The sequence below is a fragment of the Camelus ferus genome, chromosome 22 (assembly GCF_009834535.1).
Source record: "Camelus ferus isolate YT-003-E chromosome 22, BCGSAC_Cfer_1.0, whole genome shotgun sequence".
Lineage (NCBI taxonomy): Eukaryota > Metazoa > Chordata > Mammalia > Artiodactyla > Camelidae > Camelus > Camelus ferus.
Window position 1 is genome coordinate 15,611,587 of NC_045717.1, and position 16,823 is coordinate 15,628,409.

The 16,823-nt window shown below is 51.3% G+C and overlaps 1 protein-coding gene across 2 annotated transcripts in view; it reads right to left on the reverse strand.

Moving 5' to 3' along the window:
- Positions 1-13,059, reverse strand: part of SLC25A42 (solute carrier family 25 member 42) — a 32,652-nt gene extending 19,593 nt beyond the window's left edge. The window contains exon 1 of one of the 2 annotated variants that reach the window (XM_032465185.1): positions 12,940-13,059. The gene's annotated coding sequence lies outside the window, so the exon portion shown is untranslated. The remainder of the gene's footprint in view (positions 1-12,939) is intronic. The other variant, XM_032465184.1, reaches the window with a different exon arrangement.
- Positions 13,060-16,823: the final 3,764 nt, after the last annotated feature.

Genomic DNA, 16,823 nt, shown 5'->3' on the forward strand with positions numbered 1-16,823 from the left:
CGCTGCCCCCAGGGAGGACGGTCATTCACATAATGATAGGTGCTCAGAGCATCCTACAGAGGAGGCCTGGCAGTGAACAGGCACCACACCTGCACTCATGCAACGAGTGAGACAATTCAGGGAGCTGAACTGTCAAAGGCCATGAAGGAAGCGAACAGGGAGATGGACCGAGTGGTGGGGGCCCAGATTCGAGACTGGGTGGCCAAGCTGGCCTCCCTAAGGGTGCTGGAGCTGAGGCTGGAGTGGTTGGCAAGTGCTGCATTCCAGGCAGTGAGATGTGAGGAGTGCAAAAGGCCCCAGGGGAGAATGAGTCAGCCAGTGAGAGCAAAGATTGCGAACTGGGAAGGTGGAGTGAGGGGGAGCGAGCAGGGCTGGGAGGCCCGCGGGGTCACTCAGGTAAGATGATGGGGTCTGATGCAGGGAGGTTGAGGGAGACTCAGGAGCCTGCCTGAGGCCCTGGAGTGGTGGGGTTGTTTTCTGGGCTGAAGTGGCTTGGGTGGGGCCAATGTGAGGGGAAGGAGGCCAGTAGGGCAGGTGGCCCCTATTCCTAGGGCTGCACCCCTGGCAGATTCTTGCCCATGCCCTAGTCTGAGCTACTCAAATGAGAAGAGGTTATCAAGCCTTCTGGTCCCACCTTGTGGTCCTATTACATCACCAGGAAGGATGTGAGGGCAAAACAGAAAAGGCACCTAAGTTTAATTAAAAACAGATCTAGTGGGCTGGTGGGAATGCAGTTTGGTACAGCCACTGAGGAAAACCGTATGGAGATTCCTCAAAAGACTAGGAATAGACTTACCATATGACCGAGGAATCCTGCTCCTGGGCATATATCCAGAAGGAACCCTACTTCAAAATGACTCCTGCACCTCAATGTTCATAGCAGCACTATTTAAAATAGCCAAGACATGGAAACAGCCTAAATGTCCATCGACAGATGACTGGATAAAGAAGATGTGCTATATTTATACAATGGAATACTACTCAGCCATAAAAACCAACAACATAACGCCATTTGCAGCAACATGGATGCTCCTGGAGAATGTCATTCTAAGCGAAGTAAGCCAGAAGGAGAAAGAAAAATACTATATGAGCTCACTCATATGTGGAATCTAAAACAAACAAACAGACAAACATAAATACAAAACAGAAACAGACTCATAGACATAGAATACAAACTTGTGGTTGCCAGGGGGTCAAGGGGTGGGAAGGGACAGACTGGGATTTCAAAATGTAGAATAGATAAACAAGACTGTACTGTGTAGCACAAGGAAATATATACAGGATCTTGTGGTGGCTCACAGCGAAAGAGAATGTGACAATGAATGTACGTATGTTCACGTATAACTGAAAAATTGTGCTCTACACTGGAATTTGACACAACATTGTAAAATAACTATAACTTAATTAAAAAAATGTTAAAAAAAAAAGAATTACCTACTTTGGAAGGTGAGGTTGATAAAAAAGAAATAATTAGTAAATTTATTAATGGAGTGATGTTTTCTCTCAAATTGTAAGCACAATCATTTCCTGTTTTCATTCAGCCTTTTAAATCTCTGGTCTTTGGGGCATTTCATTAAACTGAGAACTTAGTTGTGCTTGGAACTTCAAACCTACATCAATATGTCTTATATTTTTGGCCTTTTCAGTCTCTCAACATTTTACATATGTTTGGCTGCAATTAAGATGTAAAGACTCATTTAAACTAATAAACGATTGTTCTCCACCCCCCCAAAACAAAAACAAAAAACAGATCCAGTGTATTCACACTGGAAACCACTCAGTGTAGGTCTTGTCTGGGGGTGATGTTTCCCCTTACCCACTCCGCCCATGCTCTGCCTCATTGCCCACCTCCACCCCCCAAGGCTGGTCGTAATGGTTATCCCCGGGGTTCCTCATGGATCCAGCAGTGGAAAGCCACACCCTGGCCTCCCTGCTGTCACCTGTCAGGGAAGTATCTCCTTGTGTAATCCAGAAGGCAGAGTCATGGGGTCAAGGCTGGCTGCCAGGTGAGTGCCCTTGGGCAGGTGCCCCAGCACCTGGGGACCTGGGCTTCCTGACCTGTGAGCTGCGCTTGGTGGCAGCACCCACCTGGGGTGAGTGAGCCCAAACGAAGAATCATGTTATCTCGACTTCATTCTGCCAAAGTCTGCCTAAACTTGTCCAAAAAACCTGGAGCCCTCATATACTAGGAATGTGCGATGGAGCTGCTGTGGCTGCAGACATCAGTCTGGAGGCCCCTCAACTAGTTGAACATAGAATTACCCTGTAACCCAGCAATTCCACTCCTAGGCCTGTACCAAGTGAACTGAAAACAGATATTTAAACAAATCCTTGCACACCATGCTCAGAGCAGCACTAGCTACAATCACCAAAAGGTGAAAACAACCCACATGTCCATCAATAAATGAACAGATAAAATGTGGTCCATTATTCAGCCCGAAAAAGTGATGAAGCACTGACATGTGCTCCACTATGGATGAACCTTGAAAACCTCATGCCAAGTGAAAGAAGCCAGACACAAAAGGCCAGGTGTAGTGCGGTCCCTTGGACATGAAACATCCACAAGAGGCAGAGCCACTGAAACAGAGGGCAGACTGACGGCTGCCAGAGGCTGGGGGAGGGGGAAATGGGAGTGAGTACTAATAAGGACAAGGCTTCCTTTTAGGGTGACGAAAACGTTCCTTTTGAAGTGGTGGCTGCATGTGCCACTGAATTGTATACTTTAAAATGGGTAAAATGGTAAATTTTAAGCGATGGGTATCTTACATGAAAAAACAGCCCTGGCCCTCCAACTACCCTGGGAGGCTATTCTCTGATCCATCAGGATCCCAGGGTGGTAGGAGGCTGGTCACACTTCGGGCCTCCCTTTCCTCATCGACCCTACCCTCCTTACTAGGTTAACTGAGTCAGGTTAGCTGTTTTTTGGGGGGGGGGGTGAGGTAGGTAATTAGGTTTATTTATTTATATATATATTTTAATAGAGAAACTGGGGATTGAACCCAGGACCCCATGCATTAGAAGCATGCACTCTACCACTGAGCTACACCCGCCCCCCCCCCAGGTCAGGTTGACTGGGTGCCTGCTCTGTACACACTCTGGGGAGGTGGCACCATCAAGAGGGTAGGGAGTGTGGGCAGATGACCCCCACGGGGAGGACACTGAGTGGAGCTCTGTGTGGATGGAGAGATGAGGAGGGCAAGGCAGGGGGCTGTCCTGGGATCTGATGCCAGGACAGCAAGGAGGAGGCCCCCGCTTCCCAGCACGTCCCCCGGGGAGTGAACTCAGGCTGACCAGGGAAATAAAGGCAGGCGTGGGCCACTGAAGGCTCTGCTGTGGGAAAGCACAGAACTCCCCACCCCCACCTGCTCCCGGCACTGCTGCCGGACCTCGCACCTCTGGACCTCAGCTTCTGCCCCTTCCCAGCCAGAATCCCTCCCTGCACACTGCTCCCAGGGCCTCTCCTCACTGACCCTGGGGCTGAATCTGGGTCACGTGGGAGCTCTGAACCCTGCTCTCACAGCCGATGAGCATGCCTCATGGACAAAACACCAACAGCCATCCACAGGAGAATGAGTTTGTACAGGTGGTACAGTCACCCAGTGGGGACCATGTGACAACACAGGACAAGCTGCTGCCACTTGCAATGACAGGGACAGATCTCAGAGACATAATGGTGGAGAGAGAGAAGCCAACACAAAAGACTGTGTACCAAAAATAAAATCCAAGCACGGTAACATAGTGTGGTCCATCTACACAGAGGAAGGACATCCTGACACACGCCACAACATGGATGAACTTTGAGGGCACTGTGCTAAGTGAAATGGGCCAGTCACAAAAGGACAAATGCTGTCTGATTCCACTTACATGAGGTCCCCAGAGCAGTCAGATCCGTAGAGACAAAAAGTAGAGGGGTGCCAGGGACTGAGGGAAGGGGATGGGGAGTTACAGTGTTTAAAGGGGGCAGAGTTTCGGTTTGGGGAAATGGAAAAGTTCTGGAGGTGGATGTTGGTGATGGGTACACAACAGTGTGAAAGTACTTAATGCCACTGAGCTGTACGCCCAGAACAGGTTAAGATGGCATATTTTGTTGCATGTATCTTATCACAATTGAAAATGAAATTCAAGCACAGACAACTCATTTGTGGTGATAAAGATCAGAATGGGGTTACCTTCGAGGGGTATGACAAGAAAGGGGTGTGGAGAAGCCAGCCGGGGACTTGAACTGCTCTGTATCTTGATCAGGCTTTGTGTGTGAACAAACGTAAAAATTCCTTGAGCTATATAATGCACTTTACTGGACGTACGTTATATTGCAGTAAAAAATTTTAAGCAGTAAAACAAAACAGAAACAAACCTTCCTGCCCACCCACCCAGGCCAGCTGACCTGGAGCCTAAGCACCATGTTCCTAATTCCCTGGGGACTCTGACAGCACCTGGGGGACAACATGTACTGCTCGCTACTACTCACCTTCCTCTCCACCTGAGAGAACACTTGCTGATGACTTGGGCAATGACTAAAAGTCCAGAGATGCTTAGGCTTCTGGAAGGTGGGCCACACGTGCAATGGACATCCAGCCCCCTTCTGGAGACAGCACCTTGGGCAGCCACCCACTCCACTCTTTGTCACCTTGGAGAAGGGGGTGCTGACCCTCTCCTTGACTCTGGGGTGACTTGGGTGACCTGGGTGACCTTACTTGGGTCATAAGAGCTCACAATCTTGGGTCCAGGGTGCTGGATTCAAAGACTGGGACTTTCAAGGGAGCCCCTGGTGCTAGAGAAGTCCTTCTTCTCCAGGGAGGAGAATGGGTAGGCCTAAGGGCAGTCGACACAGAGCCAAGGACAGAAGGGGGAGGCAGATGTGTGCAGACTTGGGGTGTCCTGGAACCCAATGGTGCCGAAAGAACCTGGAAGATGCTGGAAGCACGTGGACTTTTCCACCCCGGAGCCCACAAAGCCCTCTTTCAGTTCAGCCGGTTTGGGATGGGTTTCTGTCCCTTGCTCCTCCCAGAGCCCAGAACTGTGTATTTCCCTGACATTCCTCCAGCCTTGTGCTGTGTTTCCAACCACAGATGATGGCATCCTGTGGCCCCAGTGGGCCCGGTCTCATCGTGGGCTCTCGAGGTACCTTTAATGAGTACCCATAGACTGGGATGTGGGTGCCAGAGTCTTCCCCAGGGGTGGGCTGAGAACCCGGGGCCAGGTGCAGAGGGGCCAGCCCCAAATAACAAACGTTCATCTTTTCACAGGCTACTTCTGTTCCACTCGGCAAACAAAAAATCAAGTGAAGTAGGGTGGGGATGGGGGGCAATGCAGTACTGTAACTTACTGACCAGCACTGGTTAATGTGAACCTGGGGTCACAGGATCTCAGGTAGCGCAGCCTGTGAGTCTCCCAGTGCAGCCACTCCGTGTCCACAGCCATCCTAACACACACACACACACACACACACACACACACATACACACACAAATATACACAGAGGCAACTCCCTGACCAGGGCCACTGGTCATGCCAGCGTGTGCTGGGGACACCGAAGAGCTGTGTGTTTCACCCTGGAGGACAAGGTAAATGTTTGCACAAACAAGGGGCAGTTTCTCAGGAGACGGGGTCTATAAGCAGCCATGGAACAGATCCCGTAATCTCTCAGTAAATTAAAGGGAAACCAATTAACATCCTATCGGCCTGTTGATAAAGGCTGTTTTCTTTTCCAGTTAATGGGCATTAACTTCTGCCTAAGAAAGGGGAAGCATCTTACATAACGGTCTTCCCTGTTAACCCCGACCCAACTGGCTGCTGCATGTCTCTCGCTGCTGCATTTTCTTCTGTGTCTGCCTTTCAGACAAGTCCCAATCATTGCAACCTGGTGCTGCAATGGGTCAAATATCCACGTCTGTAAAGATCCAGAACATTCTATGGGTAATCACCGTCCTTGGTCCTTGCAGACAGTGCTGCCAATTCCTGTGGCCAACTGCACATGAAATGATCTAAAACAAACTGAGGCACTCAAAGGTACTCATACTTCTCTGCTAATGGGGTACATGTGTGTAATATCCTTACCCCAAAGCCTTTGGTTCTTGACACTTGCAGCATGCACTCCCACTTACTCAATTATTTGAATTAACTCTGCTTTTGTTGTACTCCCCCTCCCCCTGCCCCTACCCTGTGCCTGGCAAACTCCTCTGCATCCTTCAAAGCCCATCCTAAATGTCCTGGCCTCACCTCCCCAATTTTAGGTGCTCTGCCTTGTATTGAGCACTCTGTAGTTCTCTGTTGTGTTGTGAGGGGCTGCTTTCCACCCACCTTCCCTGCTAACCTGGGACCCCTGGAAGGCAAGGGCCAGGGTCAAGCTTAGTGTCCATGCCTAGCAAAGAGCCAGAGGCATACACCTGAAGACAGGTGCTTTTGCTGTCTGTCCTTCTATCCTTTAGGCATCATGCACCCAACAGCTGGAAAGTGCCTCTTCTATCAGTCTGCTTCGTTCCCCAAGCTGGAGCAAGCTGAGGCTCCTTGCCATGCCAAGCTGGTGTTGTGGCAAGGTGGAGCCCAGCATGTGACCCTGGATGTGTTACTAAACCTCCCTGGGCCTCAGTTTCCTCATCTGTCACTATCTTCTGAGGCTGGTGCTGCTCAAGTGGGTCACTGGTGTTGGTAAGTATCATTCTCCCTAATGAGTCAGGTGAAGCCAAAACCTGGCCCTACGGAGCAGGCCTCCCCAGCTCCCACATCTCACCATGTAGCCCACATGCCCCCATGCTGGGGCCTCTAAGGCTGAGCACTGGCCAATGGGGTCCAGCCCCCAGTTCTGCCTCCTCCAGGTTCATCTCCCCAAAGTGCTAAACAAAATCTGGATAGCGGCATCCCACTGCCCATCAAATGACGGTCTTTCCGCCAGATGCCTGAGCTCTACCAAGCACTCTGCCATGTGGCCACCACTGCCCATTACAGCCAGCAGTGCATTTCCAACTCTGACATTCCGGCTGGTCAACACACGGCTCTGACCAATGTACTCCAGACTAGAGGGGCTGCTCACAGGCCCCAAACCTGCTGGTTCTTCAAAGCCTGGCTCTTATGCATCCCATCACTAACAGAGGTTAGATCAGCCACTGGCTAAGGTGTGACCAGCAAAGCTGCAAGTCACATGCTCTACCCCATCCCCTCCCCTCTCAGGGTTGCAGGAATCTGCCCAAAGCAGGGGAGGGGCAGGGTCTAAAACCCCCAGCTCTGTGCCACTCTGCCAGGTATTTCCAGGAGCACCTGTCCCAGAATTTCTGGGGACATTTGTGCAAGACTCATGCCACCACCCCTCCCCCGCCCCCAGACAAATCAGAGCCACCATAGAGTGAGACCCAGGTATCAGACTCTCAGACAGGATAACGGCAAGATTAGCTGTGCTGACAAATACTGTAGACTGGGCAGGTCTTGGGTCAGCATGGCTAATTAATACTTAATTGAAACATACATATTCACTTTTCCAACTCATGCCACGGCAAAGGTATACAGCCTAGAGGCTCTGACATCTGTCAGGAGCTCTGCTGGCACATTTCATCAGGGAAGCCTCAAAGCCACTCACGGGGTAGTTCCCCATTCTGGTCCTCATCTCAGTTGGGGAGGCACAAGCGGTCAGAGGCTTTGAACCTGGCTCTACTAACCATGGCTTGGTCATAGCAACCTGGCCTTGATGTGAGCCCGTCCCTGCCTCTCTTACCAGCACCATGGACCAGGTCCTTCAACCCAATTCCCTCTCAGGACCCTCTCATGCTCCCCAGCCACTCGGCCTTCACTTGGGTTCCACAACATCCAGGCTCACTTGTTCCCTCTGCTCACAACACTTTGCCACCTAGCTGACTCCTTGCTGACTTTCAAGTCTTTGGGAGTCTTCCTGGCCCCCTGAATGAGCACCTCTAGCCTCTATTCAGGATCAATCAATTATAGCACCCCAACTACTTGGTGAAGATCTGATCCACATCCGTGTCCCCTAACCTTCTGAGCCGTGTTTCTGCCTCCTCCACACCTGTCCCTGACCGTGGCACACAGAAATTTATGGATTATAGAACAATTGTGTTGCAAAGTTTCAAGTGCCACTCCTGGAGGTTGGTGGTGGCATTCCAGGATGGTTTATAAATGTCTGTGTCTAATAGTGGGTGGAAAGCATGGTGCTAAGGGTGACATAGTTGAAGGAGGACAGGGATCTGGATGCAGGACAACTGAGGTCTGTCGCAGCGCCCCCACATTCTCCCTATGTGTCTTTGGGCAAAGGCCCCCTGAAGCCTTGTCAGCCTTCTGTAAAACTGGTATGACCTAAGACCAAGCTCATAGTCCGGTAAGCACATGCCAAAGGGTGGCAAAGGGCAAAATTAAGATAGAACATTCACTCGTCTAGGACCTTGCTAGCTCTGAGCAGATGTCCCCATCTTCCAGCAGGGAGGCAGGTGAGTGAGGGAGCCCACAGTGGGCCTTCAGAGGGGCTGGGAAGTGTGCTACAACCCTGCCAGCCTCATCTTGTCTGAAACAGCAGTGACAGCTGGATAAGCCCTGACAGGAATGCTGGCCTCACAGCTGTAGGGATTAAAAGAGGTCTCCAAAAGTTCATCTCCACCCAGACCCTCAGAAAGTGGCCTTATTTGGAAACAGGATCTTCACAGGTATAGGTAAGGCTATCAAGATGAGATCATCTTAGATTAAGAGTGGACCTTAAATCCAATGATGAGTGTCCTTATAAGAGGACACACATGGAAGAAGGCTGTGTGAAGATGAAAGCAGAGATTTGGGTGATGTGGCCACAAGCCAAGGAACTCATGGACTGCTAGCAGCCACCAGAGGCATGGAAAGAGCCCCAGTAGGAACCAACCCTGTTGTCCTAGTCAGCTCTGGCTGCTGTGACAAGATACCACAGGCCGGGGGTGGGGAGGGTATAGCTCAAGTGGTAAGAGTGCATGCTTAGCATGCACGAGGTCCTGGGTTCAATCCCCAGTACCTCCATTAAAAAAAATTAATAATAAATAGACCTAATGACCTCCCACCAAAAAAAGAAATTAATTAATTAATTAATTAATTAATTAATTTTTAAAAAAAGATACCACAGGCTGGGTGGCTTACAAACAACAGAAATATATTTCTCATAGTTCTGGGGGCTGAGAAGTCTAAGATCGAGATGGCAGCATATCTAGTATCTGTTCAGAATGCTCTTCCTGGTTCACAGATGGCCACTCCTCTGTGTCCACATGTAGCAGAAGGCGCAAGGGAGTTCCCTTGGGTCTCTTTCATAAGGGTATTAATCCCATTCATGAGGGCTCCCCCCTTACAACCTAATAACCCGCCCCCAAACCCCACCTCTTAGTACCATCACATTGGGGATTAAGTCTCAGGTGAATTTTAAGGGAGATAAAAGCATTCAGTCTATACAGCACCTGCCAAAACCTTGATTTTGGACTTCGGAACTCTACAGCAGCAACAGAATAAACTTTTGTTGTTTTAAGCCACCCAGTTTGTGGTAATGTGTTATGGTAGCCCCAGAACACTAATACAGCAGGACTCTGAGACCACACTACCCAGTGCTGTCCTGCCCCTTTGCTAGTGACCTGCTCATGCTCTGAAGCCACTGCACTCTTCTCTGGACCTCACAGGCTGCCCTGCTGGCAGAGCTTCAACAGAAAACTTGGCTTTTCCCGATCTTGGTTGAGACCCTAGAACCCAAGCACTTTGCTGCAGCAAAAGGTATTCAGTGAAGAAAACAAATGTTGACAAGCATATTTTAAAAATAGCACAGTGACCGGGAGAGGCCGTGGGGGCAACATTCTACTTCTTACACTGGGTGTCGGCTTCATTATTCTTTCTACTCTCTTTTCATGTGCACATTACATACTTTCATGAAGTATTTCATACTTAAGATGAAAAAATACAATGCATTTTTTTAAAAGAGCTGGCTTGCAAAACCCAAACAAAGTAACAGCTCTGATCATCTCAATAGTCCTCTAATGTCAAATTACCAAAATAGAAGGGAAGAAGAAAAATGGGAAGACACACGGGAAAAGGCTCGACCTCAGTCTGGTGACGCCCCCGACCTGGACCAACAGTGGGAAATCGCTGACAACTCAAGAAAATCTTCAGATAGCTTCCCAAATAGATTTAACATCTGACTTGTCTCAGTCTCATGACACCCTCATTCTTTTGCTGGATCCAAGTGAAAAGAAAAAAAAATCAACAGCCAATATCTCAGATATCCCTTCCTGGGACTCCAGGCAATGCAGATATCTCTTTCACTTAAAAGGACCGCCTCCTCCACCCCCCACCCCAAGGTTTCCTTCAGAGCTTTCCAGAGGAGGGACTCAAATATTTCTTGGACTGAACTTTAGACTGTGGAAGAGAAACAGAAATGTAATGTTTAATCACCACCACACGGGCCAGAACACCCAAGAGATGGATAGGAAGGTTGGAGAGACCAGAACACTTGATAATAACCGTCCTGCCCTCTGGGGGAGGAAACAAGCATTCCAACTTCCCAACTGAGAGAATACTGATGACAGCCTCCATTGGAGGAACAGTAGCCTTTTACATGGACATGCCCTCTGGCCTGGCCTACTCCTAGGAAGTTGCTGCAGTTGGATGTTAAACTCCATGAAGACAGAGAGGTTTTTGAAGTGTCTGTGCACTGTTGGAAGCCCCGCACACGCTCACTACATACTTGCTCATGCAAGTTTCTATCTATTTATTGCAACTTAGTTTGTGAAAGCAAAATATGAGCGACAACTTAAACAGCCATCAGTAAGGGACTGGTTATAAAATCACCCACCCTTCTGATAAAATCTGATAAATTTACCAGTGGTTTAAAAGGGGTGGTGAGGGGGGCTATACACCCCTCCCACAGAGCCATAGACTATCTCTAGAAGGCAACATTATAAGACAGGAGAAATTATTAACAATGGGGGCCTCCAGTGGGGGACAGGTTACAGAGACACCTGTCTGGTTTTTACTGTTATGCTCTCTTGTACTATTTGATATTTATTTTTTACCATGCACATCAATAACCTTGTCAAAGTTTATTTATATATTCATACATGTATGTACATATGTATATATAAAATGTGTGTATGTGTATACATATATACATCTACACATATGCATATACACACACACACATTTTAAATGACTCCTTTTGAATTTGGACAGAAAACTCCAATGGCTTCAGTTTCCACAGAAAAAGCTGACGGTGATGTGACCCTCCAGAAGATTCCAGCACCATCTTTGCAGGGACAGACAAGCGTGGGGGCAAGAAGTACTATATAAGCCTTACAGGAAACAACATATTATTGCTTTTTTTTAAAAAAACAACAAGGCCACCAGCCTCCTTCCATGCTGCACACTTGCAAATTACACTCCAGGGAACTTGAAAAGTTCCAGAAAAATCTTTATCCCCAGCATTATGCCAAACTCCAGTTTTGCAGTTTATCTCTAAGTGGCTGAAGCATTAGCTTTCTCACTCTGAAGAGTGTTTCCTTATTCTCTCGGTGGTTTATTGGCTTCAAGGGCCCAAGGAGCTCTCTCGGTTCAGCCAGGGACCCCCGCCCACTGGCAAGAGTTGAAGCCAGAGGCCTGAAGCCAGTCAACTTCCCCCAGGCAACCCGACCAGCTGGGCCGCAGCATATTAGGTGTTGAAACCCAGATCCAACAGCGCCCCCGCCCCCACCAGACCCAGGGCTCTGAGACATGTGCTCAGAGAGCGACCAGGGGCCGCCCCTTCCAGCTCAGTCTTTCCGGACCCAGTCAAAGTCATGACTCCCGAGGAACAGCTGCAGGGAGGGTGGGGGTCCCTTCCCCTGCCAACCCCTCAGAGATAAACATAACAGATGGGCAAAAATGGGGGAGGTTCGCAAAGAACGGTCGGCAATGCTCAGGAAGGGGTGGGCAAAGTCTCCCCAATTCAAGTCGCTTTAGGTTTGTCGCTGGTAAAATGGAGATAATTCCGGTTTTGTCTGGCCGATGGGATTATTCTTAGCTAAGAAATCATCTTATAGACCTTCATAAATGAAAACATAACATCTGGGTGTGCTCTAATTGGAAGAGGGTGGAGGGTGCAGTGATCCTGAAACAGCAAGGCTTGGGTGAAACGCTGGAAGCCGGGAGGGGGAAGGGGCGTTGCAAAGGGTGAGGGGAGGGGTCACAAATAGACGCTTGTGGAAGAATGGGAGCACAGACTAGGGGCGTGCAAGTGAGAGGGGGATGTCAGGGGCACAGGGCAAGTGTGTGCAAGTGTTGGGGGGTACCTGAGGGCACTGACCCAGATTATTTAAGGGAGGGGGCAGTGAGAGGGGCACAGGACTGGATGTGAGAAAAGTCAGTGAGGAGATATGAACTGGTCCAGATGAGTTTGGGGTCACAGGCTCAGGTGTGGGTGTGTAGATGCAGGCCAAGGTGTGGTGGCGCGGGGGACGGGGCGGGGGGGGTTGGTGGTGTATCGCTCTGTGGTGTGAGGGTATCATCGAAGGATGATGTGGGGGTGTTCATGAGCCGAGGCGCGGTGTCAGGTGTGTGAAGGGTAATATAAATGGGGGCACAGACTCAGGTGCATGTGGGAGCGTAGACTCAACTGTGCGGGGTACCTAGGGGCACGGCTCCAGGGGTGTGGGGAATGTCAGCGAGGCGGACAGTCTCAGATGTGTGAGGGGAGCTGTCAACGAGAAGGGATGTGGTGTTAGGTGTGTGCGAGCTGACAGTGAAGGGCTCAGATTCGGCTGTGGGGGACCCCCACACGCGCGGTATGAGGGTTCGGGGGGTGGGCTTTAACCTCCCAGTCCCCGCGATGCTGCTGTCACGCCCCGCCTAGTTCGCCCCCGCCCCGGGGCCATGACAAGACTGTGCCTCGCCCCAGGTCGGCCCAAGGGGCGCAAGCCCCACCGACGCTTGCGCCACCCCGCCCTCCCCGGGCCCCTCGCGCCCGCTCACCGGCTGGGACGCGTCGCCGCCGCCGCCGCCGCCGCCACCTCCAGCCACCACAGCCCCGCCTCGCGCACCCTCGGCGCGCGCCGCGGGAGGGGTCCTCGCCGGACTCTGATTCTAGCCAATCATCTCTGGAGACAGCAGAGATTGGTGGGCATGAAACAGAAGGACAGCCCCTGAAGCCAATCAATCACGGGTAGAGGCGGGGCTACTGGGAGAGACTGTGGGTGCCGGGGGTGGTCCCGATGGATGAGAGGAGCTGGGAGGCGAGGGCCTGGGGGCAGGTGAAGATTGGAGCCCTGGGAGAAAACGGGCAGCCATAATGACCAATCGTCGGGGAGCAAGGGCGGGGCTCCGAGGAAGCTGGCGCGACTGGCACAAGAGGAACGGAGGGCGTAGCCTGGAGGGTGACGGAGATTGGCTGCAAAACCAAAGATGGGCAAGCCTCGCGACCAGTCGCAGGGGCCATGGGCGGTGCGCCCTGGCCAAGATTTGGAGCGTAGGAGCTGCAGAGTTTGGCCCTGAGCGCGGTGGCCGGAGGTGGCCTCGGACGTCCCGCACAGGGTCCCCTGAGACTGTGGCGAAGTCAGGCTCTCTGGCCACCAAGCGCAGAAGCAGGACCTCCAAGCTGGGCCGTGAAGGACTACAGTCGAAGGACTCGTAGATAATTCTTCATCTTCTTTCTATCTTGTATTCCCCTGCAAATGATACGGAGAGGGTAGAGTCTCGCTGGAGGTCACTCAGCTGCCATCTGCAGCTCCGGGTAGTGCGAAGACGTGGAAATAGATGGAATCCTACTAATGCGCTTTATGATTTTCTGGAAATGTTTGACTTCTGCGAGTTCAAGCTTCTCCTCAGGATCAAAATTTCCACATCCCTGTAGCTGGACCTCCCTGCTAAGACTTTGATGAATTAACTGAATCCTAACCACAGTGCCATGAGGTCCAACCTCATAACCTTAAGCAAGGCACTTATGATCCTCGATTTCCTCACGGGACAATGAATCCTACACTTTGATTTTTCCTCTCTGGGGCTGCTCGCCTGAGAGAATTTATATTCCAGAACTTGCTTTAACCTGGTGGAAGCATTTAACTGTCAGCAAGTCACATTTTGCCTGTGAGCCCCAGCTTTTCTGTAAGATGTGGGGTCATGGGATTCTTTGCCGATAGGGAGACACCTCAGTGTCTCATTGTGTCATTGGCCACCCTGTTCTCTGATTCACCAAGTGCACTCCATTAACCTCTCCAGCAGAAAGGATTACAAATGTTCCCAGATACTGGCTCTTATTTCCTCTAGGTGTGGGCTGGGGCTGGTGGAGATCAAGTACAGAACCAGGAAATCCTAGGAGGGAGCAAGACTGAGCTAGGACGTAATAAGGTCTCCAGTTTCAGGGCTGTGCAAGACCCCTGCTAAATGCTTAATCCATAACTTTTCAAAGGGCCCCTGTTGAGGAAATGCCTGGGGCTCACAAGTGGAAGTCAGGAACCTGAGGCTACCATCCGACTGCTGATATTCCCGCTTGATATTTGAGTCTCCTTTCAAATATTTCCCACCTGTGGTCTGCCCTCTGGAGAAGAAGAAGCTGTGTCTGCTGAATACCTACTGAGTGTTAGGACCGCACCGGGCCAGGCACTTCTCAAAGGCCATCTCATGACCTGACTTCCAGATAGGGGTGATGGTGCCCACTTTAAAGGTGAGAAAACTGAGCTTCATGCAACAAGTGTTCCTTGTTGGAAGGGCCCAGGGCTGGGTTTGAATCCCTGCTCTTCTTGACTTGCTAGCCACAGAATCTTCAGCAGGTGACTCAAACTCCCTGCCTTGGTTTCTCCAACTAGTCCCCAGGGTTGATGGGAGCATTAACAAAATGAATGGAAGCAAAAGACAACTGTGTTGGTCTCCATTGAGTGCTCACTGAGTGTTGGATAAACTGTCCTTTTCTGGGCCTCTGTCTCCCTCTCTGTAAATAGCATCTGATGGATTGTGGACATAGACTAACCATGGGTGTGGTTTGCCACCCAAAGAGGGAGATGTTTCTACTGGAGGAGTCCCCACCCGCAGTGCCTACCTGCCAGGCCTTGGGAGGGAGGCAGGAAGCTCCACAGTACCCCCAGGGACAGTGCCAACTGAGGCAGGGGTCAGGCAGTGGCCCAGCACTGGGTTGCCTCTCCTGATGGTGCCAGAGGCGCTGGCTGGGCCCTGGCTTCTGTTCTCTTGTCAGTAAGCTGGCACCAGCCAACCTCTCTGCCACCTTCCAACAATGGCAGGCAGTATCTCTTGGCATCAGCAACTGATACCCCCCACCATGGGCACCTTGCAGTACCTGGCGAGGGTGTCTGGGGGATCCCAGCTCTTCCCCATCTGCCTGGCTTTCCCTGGGGAGGACACTGACTCTCTGTACCCACCTCCCACCAAGTTTTCTCTATTTCTTGGGAATCCCAGGAATCATCTGACACGACGGCTGTGAGCCAGGCCTGGGCACAGTGACAGGGTTTAATCAACCGAGGCTACAGAGCCATTTGCCCAAGGTCAGGTTAGCAACACTGGCAACAGAGGAGGGGCATGGAGGCAGGCCGAGCTGGGTTCTCATCCCACTCCAGGCCCTCAAAAGCCGGTGAGTCTGTTTCTCATCTGGAAAATGGTGCTCACAGGCCATGCCTTTCAGAGATGTGTTTGCAGTGAAAAAGCAACAGTGTTCCTTTCCCAGGACCCTGGGCCTTTCCCTGGCTGGAGGGACAGATCCTTGACATCCTGGACACAACAGAGATGACATCAAGCCTTCTAATTGTGGCAATCTGCCTCACTCAGGCAGCCTCACTCAGCCTCCTAGAGGCTCAGAGAGGTCTGACCACTCTAAAAGCACACAGCAGTAGAGGTAGAACTGGATGTGCTGGCCCCTCCCTTGTAGCAGTCTCCTCCTCCGCACATTTCTGTCATCAACAAGGACAGGGTGCCAAGCACTCTTTAGAGGGGCACTGAGACAGGCTTACTGGGGGCTGTGGCCCTGTGCAGCAACACACTTAGCCCAATTTCAGTTGAGGAGGGGGAGGCTCACCTGAGGTGGCAGAGGAGGGACTGGAATGTAGGCATGGCCAACCTCAGTGAAACGTGGGGTCTTCAGCTGGAGGTGGGGCCCCACCCAGACTGGGGATGTCTGAACAGGCCTGGACCCACACCCACTTAAATCACCCTCAGGCAAGTTGGGAAGGACTGATAAGCAGGAGCCACCCCTCCAGGAAGGAGCCTGGGAACTGGGAGGGGACTGGCTCTGCTGGGCAGAGGCTTTCCCTCCAACTGCCCTGTGTACTTATTAATTTATTCAGGTGTACATTCAAAAATATTTATGGGAAGCTGGTGCACAGCAGGAAGACAGGAGCCTGCCCCGATGGAGCTCATGGGCCGTGGGGAGGCTGGTCTGACTGGAACCATGATCAAAGGGGAGCATGGAGAAGATGAGGGTGGGAGGTGGGCAGGGCCTGGAGGACAGTTGGGTTTTATGGGGAGGGCAATGGCGGATTGAGAGCAGAGCTTAGGCAGGAATTACCTGGGGCTGGCACCACAGGCTTCCTTCGAAGTGGACTACCAGCACCCATCCCTGTGAGACAGCTGAAGAAACAGGAGGCTCACAGGGCTGAGGACTGCTCCAAGGTCATAGGACTGACCCAAGGCCACACCGGTGGCCACGCCAAGAGTCAAGTTAGGGCAGCCTGGAGCAGATGTGAGATCCTTCTACACGTGGGCTGAGTCCCCAATGATGGGAGTCAGGGCTGAGTGACTGGGTCAGAGGTTCTCATCAGCCTCACTGAGCTGGCAGGGCCCACTCAGCTGGCGGTGGGGGAGGTTTGGACACCACAGAGGGGTGATTCCAGGGTGATGCCTACCCACCCTCAGCT